Source organism: Phytophthora infestans, genomic scaffold (assembly GCF_000142945.1).
Source record: "Phytophthora infestans T30-4 supercont1.476 genomic scaffold, whole genome shotgun sequence".
NCBI lineage: Eukaryota > Oomycota > Peronosporomycetes > Peronosporales > Peronosporaceae > Phytophthora > Phytophthora infestans.
Window position 1 is genome coordinate 1 of NW_003303288.1, and position 10,085 is coordinate 10,085.

Genomic DNA, 10,085 nt, shown 5'->3' on the forward strand with positions numbered 1-10,085 from the left:
TTCCTTTTTTTTTTTTCTAAACGTTTTTGTTTTTTTAAAAACTAATTGATTAATTGTTGACATATTATTTTCTAATGATTGAATAATAACGGACTCGAACCGCTAACATTTTCGGTGTAAACGAAATACTCTACCAATTGAGCTAATTATTCTATGGGCCTAAGTAGATTTGAACTACTGACTTTACACTTATCAGGCGTATACTCTAACCAACTGAGTTATAGGCCCTTTGAAGTAAAAGGATTCGAACCTTTGATTTTCCGTACCAAAAACGGAGGCCTTACCACTTGGCTATACTTCAAAATAAAATATATGCTTAGAAAGACTCGAACTTTCATTTTATAGATCCGCAATCTAACGCTTTATCCAATTAAGCTATAAGCATAACTTTAATTTTTTTTTATAATTTTAATATTGATTAATGTATTTTTTGATAAAAATTTTGGTGGCAGCAAATATTTGCTACTGATCGTGGACGAAGCCAGCGGATGCATGAAGGGCTTCGGTCTGCGTGCCAAATCAGAAAGCGAAGACTGCATCAAGACGTACATCACGAAGGTGCAGAAGCAGTTTGGCAAGAAGGTCAAGTTCGTGCGACACGACGGAGCTCGTGAGTTTGCGACTAACTCGCTTAAAGATTTCTACGAAGACGAGGGCATCGAGCAACAAACCACGGTTCCGTACGCGCACCAGACTAACGGCACGGCAGAGCGGGCCATCCGCACCATCGTCACGATCGGCCGCAGCATGCTGCATCATGCCAAGCTGGACAAGTGTTTCTGGGGTGAAGCGGCGATGACGGCCATCTACGTGAAGAACCGCCTGCCGTCACCAAAGATCGAGTGCAAGACTCCGTTCGAGATTGTGTACAAGTCCGCGCCGAGTGTGAAACACATGCGCGTCTTCGGCTGTCGAGCTTTCATCTTATTGAGGGTTGCTGGTCTTGGTACTGTGTACCAGTTGTACCCATTAACCGGTCAACCTGAATAGGTCCAATACGATCCCGCTGTGATTATGGTAAGTTGCTTATGCCATCCATGATTAGACGAGTAGAATGATTGGACGAGTACAGAATGATTGGATGACCTAGGTAGTGAGGAGTGTGTAAGCCCCGATCAATCAATCACTTTCGAATCTTCCTTCTTCCGCTCAAGTGCCTTCACTCCGGTCTCCGCACCAAGTGCAGAAGTCACTCCGTTCAGTCCCAAGCTTCGTTCCAACACCTCTACACCGTTAACAGGTTATGAGCCCAAGCACCATGTCCTCTGCCCATGACGCCTCGACCAAGGTCACCATCGACAAGTTCAACGGTGACAACTACGCGACGTGGAACCGCTACATGCGTGGCGTGTTTCTAACCAAGTCGGTATGGCACGTAGTGAACCGGAAAACGACGCCGAGCTTCACGGACATCCGGACCAAGGACGACTACGTCAAGGCGAGCAACATTGCGTTCGGACTGATGTTGCTCCACATGAACGCGGACTACCATCACGTGGTTGATGACTGCGAGGAAGCGTGGGGCACGTGGACGCGCTTGAAGACGCTGTATGGTGGGTCGCAGAAGGCTGGTCGCATCTACCTGAAGCGCCAACTCTTCAGCATGGAGATGTCGGAAGGCGGCAATGTCTTGCATCATTGCAACGAGGTCCTCAACATCAGCGCCAAGCTCAGCAGCATCGGCGCCAAGATGGAGGACGAGGACGTGGCGATCTGCTTACTGCGAAGTCTCCCCAAGAGCTACGAAAACGTCGTGCTCAATCTGGAGATGAGTAACGCAGAGCTGCGGTCGCAAGACGTTGTGAAGGTGCTCACAAACGAGCACATCAAGCGACAAGGTGAGAAGACGGCGACGGTGAAGACTGAAAACGCGGCCAAGGCGTTCAACACCGACCGAGAGTCTCGCCAATGCACGTACTGCGGGAAATTGGGGCACATGATTGACAAGTGCTGGACCAAGCAGAAGGATGAGGGTCGAGGTGCTCGACGCGGCGGCAACGGCCGTGGACGCGGAGCTAACAACATCCAGTGGCGAAATGACGGCGACGACGACTACGACTACGATCGAGTAGCGTTCGCGGTTTCCCTGGAATGTGGAGTATCGACGAACAAGAATGTGTCTGGAATGTGGGCGGTCGACAGTGGTGCCACACACCACATCTGTAACGACAAGTCCAAGTTCGCCAATCTCATCGAGCGCAATGAAGGCGAACTTTCGGTGGCCGACGGGAACAAGGCGGCTATCAAGGGTGTAGGGACCATCGTGGAAAGAGTGGTCCTGCCCAACGGCACCGAGCGCGAGATCGAGATCAAGAACGCGCTCTATGTGCCTAACATGAGCAAGAATCTGCTTTCAGTACCGCAGATCAACAAGAACGGAAAGTTCCAAGTGGTGTTCGATGGCACTGAGATGCACATCTCACGCAAGGACTCGAATCAAGTGGTGGCATCGGCGGATCTCGTAGATGGACTCTACTGGCTTCGCACGCCTCTTCGATCAGCAAATGCGGCGACAACTGGAAGGACGGTCGACCTGCATGCGCGTATGGGTCACGCTCCAGTCGAGGTGCTTCGCAAGATGGTCGACAACAATATGATCAAGGACGCCAAAGCACCTTCCAAGCCTAGCGGACCAAGTCTGTGTCGCGGCTGCCAGCAAGGCAAGATGGTCCAAAAACCATTCCCTACCAACCGTGACAAGCGTCGCTACGACACTTTCGAGTTGCTTCACTTCGACATTTGCGGACCCATGGAGAAGTCCTCGCTTGGTGGCAGCAAATATTTGCTACTGATCGTGGACGAAGCCAGCGGATGCATGAAGGGCTTCTGCCTGCGTGCCTAATCAGAAAGCGAAGACTGCATCAAGACGTACATCACGAAGGTGCAGAAGCAGTTTGGCAAGAAGGTTAAGTTCGTGCGACACGACGGAGCTCGGGAGTTTGCGACTAACTCGCTTAAAGATTTCTACGAAGACGAGGGCATCGAGCAACAAACCACGGTTCCGTACGCGCACCAGACAAACGGCACGGCAGAGCGGGCCATCCGCACCATCGTCACGATCGGCCGCAGCATGCTGCACCATGCCAAGCTGGACAAGTGTTTCTGGGGTGAAGCGGCGATGACGGCCATCTACGTGAAGAACCGCCTGCCGTCACCAAAGATCGAGTGCAAGACTCCGTTCGAGATTGTGTACAAGTCCGCGCCGAGTGTGAAACACATGCGCGTCTTCGGCTGTCGAGCTTTCATCTTAACTCCGAAGGAAAAACGGCTCAAGTGGGATCCTAAGGCTCGCGCCGGATTGTTCCTGGGCTACGAAGAAGTATCCAAGGCGTATCGACTTTATGACATCGAGGCGGGGCAGGTGGTTATCAGTCGCGATGTCAACTTCGATGAATCGACCTTTGGACTTTCAGAGCCAATTTCCGATGAAGACGTCGACGACCTGGACTTCGAATCTCTCGACATCGACAATGACGGTTCGCGTCAGACGGAGCACAGGCAGGCGGGGAAGCGCAAGAGCCGCCCGAGTGACGAAGATGAATCTGCCACAAGACCGCGAACTACGCGTCATCGACCCGGACTGGAAGAAGCAAGTGCGCCGACCAATTCGTCTTCACGTCGAGCAGACGTAAACGAAGAAGAAAAGGCTGGAGATCAAGATGAAGAATCGACTTCCCCCGTGTTTTGGCGTGCAAGTGCCAACGCAGTCGAAGCTGCGGTGGACTTATCGGAGCCAGCGACTTTCCAAGAGGCGGTGAACGGCCCCGACCAAGTGCACTGGCGCAAAGCAATTCGTGCTGAGCTCAAGTCGATGCGACTTCGAGGAGTGTTCCGTGCTGCTAAGTTGCCGAACGGACAACGCGCTATTGGTACCAAGTGGGTGTTCAAGATCAAGCGCAAAGCGGACGGATCGATCGAGAAGAACAAGGCACGCCTCGTGGCCAAGGGCTTCAAGCAAAAGTACGGCATCGACTACACTGAGACGTTCTCGCCGGTTGTCAAGTACGTGACATTGCGCATGGTGATCGCTTTGGCCAAGTACTTTGGCTGGCCGCTAGACCAACTAGACGTGGTGACGGCATTCCTGTACGGCGTGATGAGGGAAATCGTGTTTTGCGTGGTTCCCGAAGGTGTCGAGCTCGACGGTGACTTCGACTGCCTGGAATTGGTGAAGGCCATTTACGGTCTAAAACAAGCTTCGCGCGTGTGGAACGAGACTTTCGACGAGTTCGTATGCTCTATCGGCTTTCAAGTTTCGGCCTTTGACCCGTGCCTCTACATCAAAGTTGTTGATGGCCACTGTGTACTCATACTGGTCTACGTCGACGATGGCCTGGTCACCGGAAGCTCACCCGAGCTGATCTCACGCACGAAGGACGACCTCAAGACACGCTTCGAAATGACTGACAGCGGCAAGTGTGTGTTCGTCCTTGGGATCGAATTGGTAGACGGCCCGGACGGCAGCGTGACGATGAGCCAACGGCGTTATGTGGATGACATCCTGAAGCGCTTTGGTATGGACGAGTGCAAGGCTGTGGTAAGTCCGGTGGATATAAGCACTCGACTGGTTCCAAGCGACGCGGCGACCAAGGTACAAGCTCCGTTTCGCGAAGCTGTTGGTGCACTAATGCACCTGATGACCGCGACGCGTCCAGATATTGCGTACGCGGTGGGCTATGTGTCGCGCTTCATGGAGAATCCCCAAGAAGAACACTGGGTTGCGGTCAAGCGCATCTTTCGCTACCTGCAAGGCACCAAGACGCATGGAATCTGCTACAAACCGGGTAGCAACATCGACTTTCGCGGATACTCTGACGCAGACTGGGCTGGTGACCTCGCGGACCGCAAGTCGACTTCCGGCTACACGTTCATGCTGATGGGTGCGCCAGTGAGCTGGGGCAGCAAGAAGCAGTCAAGTGTTTCGCTGTCTACGAGCGAAGCGGAGTACATCGCGCTAAGTCTGGCAATTCAAGAAGGCAAGTGGATTCATCGCCTACTGTGCGAGATATTAGCAGCTGCCAATGAGACTGGACCCGACCTCAAGATCCAAGAAGACAACCAGTCGTGCATCAAGATGATAAAGAATCCTGTGAACCACGGCCGCGCCAAGCACATCGACATCAAGTACCACCACATCCGCGATGAAGTCAAGCGTGGTGAAGTCAAGCTCGAGTATTGCGAGACTTCTGTGATGCTGGCTGACATCATGACGAAGGCACTCCCAGGGCCTCGTCACATGGACCTAGCAGCGGCTCTTGGTATCCACGCGTGTTCGCATTGAGGGGGCGTATTGAGGGTTGCTGGTCTTGGTACTGTGTACCAGCTGTACCCATTAACCGGTCAACCTGAACCGGTCCAATACGATCCCGCTGTGATTATGGTACGTTGTTTATGCCACCAATGATTGGACGAGTAGAATGATTGGATGACCTAGGTAGTGAGGACAGTGTAAGCCCCGATAAATCAATCACTTTCGAATCTTCCTTCTTCCGCTCAAGTGCCTTTACTCCGGTCTCCGCACCAAGTGCAGAAGTCACTCCGTTCAGTCCCAAGCTTCGTTCCAACACCTCTACACCGTTAACACATCTTAACTCCAAAGGAGAAACGGCTCAAGTGGGATCCAAAGGCTCGCGCCGGATTGTTCCTGGGCTACGAAGAAGTATCCAAGGCGTATCGACTTTATGACATCGAGGCGGGGCAGGTGGTTATCAGTCGCGATGTCAACTTCGATGAATCGACCTTTGGACTTTCAGAGCCAATTTCCGATGAAGACGTTGACGACCTGGACTTCGAATCTCTCGACATCGACAATGACGGTTCGCGTCAGACGGAGCACAGGCAGGCGGGAAAGCGCAAGAGCCGCCCGAGTGACGAAGATGAATCTACCACAAGACCGCGAACTACGCGTCATCGACCCGGACTGGAAGAAGCAAGTGCGCCGACCAATTCGTCTTCACGTCGAGCAGACGTAAACGAAGAAGAAAAGGCTGGAGATCAAGATGAAGAATCGACTTCCCCCGTGTTTTGGCGTGCAAGTGCCAACGCAGTCGAAGCTGCGGTGGACTTATCGGAGCCAGCGACTTTCCAAGAGGCGGTGAACGGCCCCGACCAAGTGCACTGGCGCAAAGCAATTCGTGCTGAGCTCAAGTCGATGCGACTTCGAGGAGTGTTCCGTGCTGCTAAGTTGCCGAACGGACAACGCGCTATTGGTACCAAGTGGGTGTTCAAGATCAAGCGCAAAGCGGACGGATCGATCGAGAAGTACAAGGCACGCCTTGTGGCCAAGGGCTTCAAGCAAAAGTACGGCATCGACTACACTGAGACGTTCTCGCCGGTTGTCAAGTACGTGACATTGCGCATGGTAATCGCTTTGGCCAAGTACTTTGGCTGGACGCTAGACCAACTAGACGTGGTGACGGCATTCCTGTACGGCGTGATGAGGGAGATCGTGTTTTGCATGGTTCCCGAAGGTGTCGAGCTCGACGGTGACTTCGACTGCCTGGAATTGGTGAAGGCCATTTACGGTCTAAAACAAGCTTCGCGCGTGTGGAACGAGACTTTCGACGAGTTTGTATGCTCTATCGGCTTTCAAGTTTCGGCCTTTGACCCGTGCCTCTACATCAAAGTTGTTGATGGCCACTGTGTACTCATACTGGTCTACGTCGACGATGTCCTGGTCACCGGAAGCTCACCCGAGCTGATCTCACGCACGAAGGACGACCTCAAGACACGCTTCGAAATGACTGACAGCGGCAAGTGTGTGTTCGTCCTTGGGATCGAATTGGTAGACGGTCCGGACGGCAGCGTGACGATGAGCCAACGGCGTTATGTGGATGACATCCTGAAGCGCTTTGGTATGGACGAGTGCAAGGCTGTGGTAAGTCCGGTGGATATAAGCACTCGACTGGTTCCAAGCGACGCGGCGACCAAGGTACAAGCTCCGTTTCGCGAAGCTGTTGGTGCACTAATGCACCTGATGACCGCGACGCGTCCAGATATTGCGTACGCGGTGGGCTATGTGTCGCGCTTCATGGAGAATCCCCAAGAAGAACACTGGGTTGCGGTCAAGCGCATCTTTCGCTACCTGCAAGGCACCAAGACGCATGGAATCTGCTACAAACCGGGTAACAACATCGACTTTCGCGGATACTCTGACGCAGACTGGGCTGGTGACCTCGCGGACCGCAAGTCGACTTCCGGCTACACGTTCATGCTGATGGGTGCGCCAGTGAGCTGGGGCAGCAAGAAGCAGTCAAGTGTTTCGCTGTCTACGAGCGAAGCGGAGTACATCGCGCTAAGTCTGGCAATTCAAGAAGGCAAGTGGATTCATCGCCTACTGTGCGAGATATTAGCAGCTGCCAATGAGACTGGACCCGACCTCAAGATCCAAGAAGACAACCAGTCGTGCATCAAGATGACAAAGAATCCTGTGAACCACGGCCGCGCCAAGCACATCGACATCAAGTACCACCACATCCGCGATGAAGTCAAGCGTGGTGAAGTCAAGCTCGAGTATTGCGAGACTTCTGTGATGCTGGCTGACATCATGACGAAGGCGCTCCCAGGGCCTCGTCACATGGACCTAGCAGCGGCTCTTGGTATCCACGCGTGTTCGCATTGAGGGGGCGTATTGAGGGTTGCTGGTCTTGGTACTGTGTACCAGTTGTACCCATTAACCGGTCAACCTGAACCGGTCCAATACGATCCCGCTGTGATTATGGTACATTGTTTATGCCACCAATGATTGGACGAGTAGAATGATTGGATGACCTAGGTAGTGAGGACAGTGTAAGCCCCGATAAATCAATCACTTTCGAATCTTCCTTCTTCCGCTCAAGTGCCTTCACTCCGGTCTCCGCACCAAGTGCAGAAGTCACTCCGTTCAGTCCCAAGCTTCGTTCCAACACCTCTACACCGTTAACATGGTGAAGTGCTTTTTTTCAGAAATAAGAGAATGGGCCTGACGCGGAGTCACTATCCCGAATCTGTGACAATTTCAAGTGATTAGAGAGGATTTGGGTTGGCTGGCACGGATGCAAGTTGCCTGTGGTGGATTAGCCATGGCGAGCAGCACCCCGTATGGAATGACGATGGATCTGATATGAGCGACGTACGAGAAGGCAAGATCCACCAAGACTTACCTCGGATCCACCCTTACCTGGATTCACTAAGATGGATATGGGATATACTATACAAGAGTGAATCGAGTGTGGATCCTATGAAGGAAGGATGGTCGGTGCCCTCTGAAGGTGGATCTAGTAGCCACGGCTAATGAAGAGTCAAGATCCACCGCGAGGTACCCCGGATCCCATACTTCCGAGTTCGGATCCAAGGAGGGAGGATCCCGCCTGGAGGGACCTGGATCCAGGGTATAGGGATGATGGATACAGTGGATCTCGAACTTTCGTGGGACAATGGAGATCACAGACGGTTGCGAGATGATGTTGGATGATGGGAGAGCTCAGATCGACGACGAGTGCAAACTTACAGTGAAGTGGATCCAAGCGACCTGGATCCGGATGAGTGTACCCATAATAGGGTGACCATGATGATTACGTCATGGATCCGGTGGATCTGAAGATAACACAGCTGGGATGATGGGTCAAGGGAAGAAGGGACATGCAGCCGAGCCTGGTAAGGGATTTAGCAGATGAAAGACATAGAAGGTAGAAATCCAGGCAGGTATAGGCTTAAATATCAATACAGACTCCAATTTGCACAGTGACACGCAAGTGCCTTCCTGCCCTCAAGAACCGGAACTACATTGGCCGTACGAGCTCCGAGAAGGTTGGGAATTGCGAATCTAGTGTTGGTAGTGATAACTGGATAATACATTGGCCAGATCCTACAACCTAGTGAGCTTTTCCTTTACTTGTGCAGATCCGACAGGTTAACCGAATTTACTACTTGGTCGGTTACACCCTAGGGGCTCTCAACTTTCAAGATCCCGTCACAGGAGGCGGCAAGTACGACGCAAAGGAACTACAAAGGCAAGGGAACACACCCGCAAGGCAACCCTACGGCCAGATCCACGATCTAGGCCCCGGATCCATAAGCTCGAATATTCGCTTAGGATACGGAACCATCCACGGACGCAGAGTGAAGATTTTCCACTGCTGCTCCACCCCATCCCCACGTCTCGCCAAGACGCTCAAGCTTCACCACTTGAACTCTTCGGATGTTACCGAGAGAGCAAGATCCCGCCCTACCGACGGGTACACAAGGTGAGGAAAGCTCAGCAGAACACGGATCATCGGGGGACCCCCTCCGTTAGTCGGTGTCTGGGTGCAGTTGGTAAGCTGGATCCGGCAATCTCGCAGATTTTGCTGATCCCGCTACACCACAGACGGGAGAGGAGCAGAGACGCTGGCAGCACGAGAAGGTCCCGACAAGGGAGGAAGGGGATCCGACACGGCAGCTGTCACCAGCGCCAGTCGTCGACGAGCTAAATCCCGCTCCGAGAAGCCACGATCGCGCTCCAGGACCAGCTATTGCTGCTGAGTTTGTGCTGCAGCGAGTTGATCCCGGAGTTTCGCGGCGGTCGCACCGGCTTCCTATATTTGTCACCTGGATTGACAATAACGAGTGAATATGGGGTTACTAGCAAGGACTAAAAGAGGATCCACGTACTCGTGCGGCGAAGCTTGGATTCCAGCTCTGTTAGTGCACGCTTGGCATCCGCCCACTCGGTAGCCGCCTTGTCCCGCTGGAGTTCGCTGTCCGCCAGCCTCGCTTGGATTTCGTCACGCAATTGAGTCATGCGCACGAATTCTTCGAGCGCGTAATCTCGTCCGGCAGACGCCCTCTCGAGCGACTCCTTGGTGTCTTGCAACTCTTCAGAGAGCTGAGCCAGGGCTACATCCGGCGATGAGGGAGGTGGATTTGGCGCGGGGGACCCTCCACGCGCCGACCCTACGGCGGATCCGCCATGGGTGGATCCCACATAGTCGTTGGTCACCACCTCCTCCTGGGTCAGACGCAACTCGTCACGGAGACGGTCCAAGCTCACATCCGCAGCTGCCCTAGCGGTCTGGGAATCCTCCAGATCCCGCTCGAGGTCGTGGATCCGGGATTGGAGTTGGTGG

General features: G+C 53.2%; 4 non-coding genes across 4 annotated transcripts; all 4 read right to left on the reverse strand.

The window, feature by feature from the left end:
• Positions 1-79: 79 nt before the first annotated feature.
• Positions 80-152, reverse strand: PITG_31659. The gene has a single exon. It is a non-coding gene; the product is annotated as a tRNA-Val (tRNA).
• Positions 153-154: 2 nt separating this feature from the next.
• On the reverse strand, positions 155-228 carry PITG_31660. Its single transcript has one exon. It is a non-coding gene; the product is annotated as a tRNA-Ile (tRNA).
• A 1-nt stretch (position 229) lies between these two features.
• On the reverse strand, positions 230-301 carry PITG_31661. The gene has a single exon. It is a non-coding gene; the product is annotated as a tRNA-Gln (tRNA).
• Positions 302-311: 10 nt separating this feature from the next.
• On the reverse strand, positions 312-385 carry PITG_31662. Its single transcript has one exon. It is a non-coding gene; the product is annotated as a tRNA-Arg (tRNA).
• Positions 386-10,085: the final 9,700 nt, after the last annotated feature.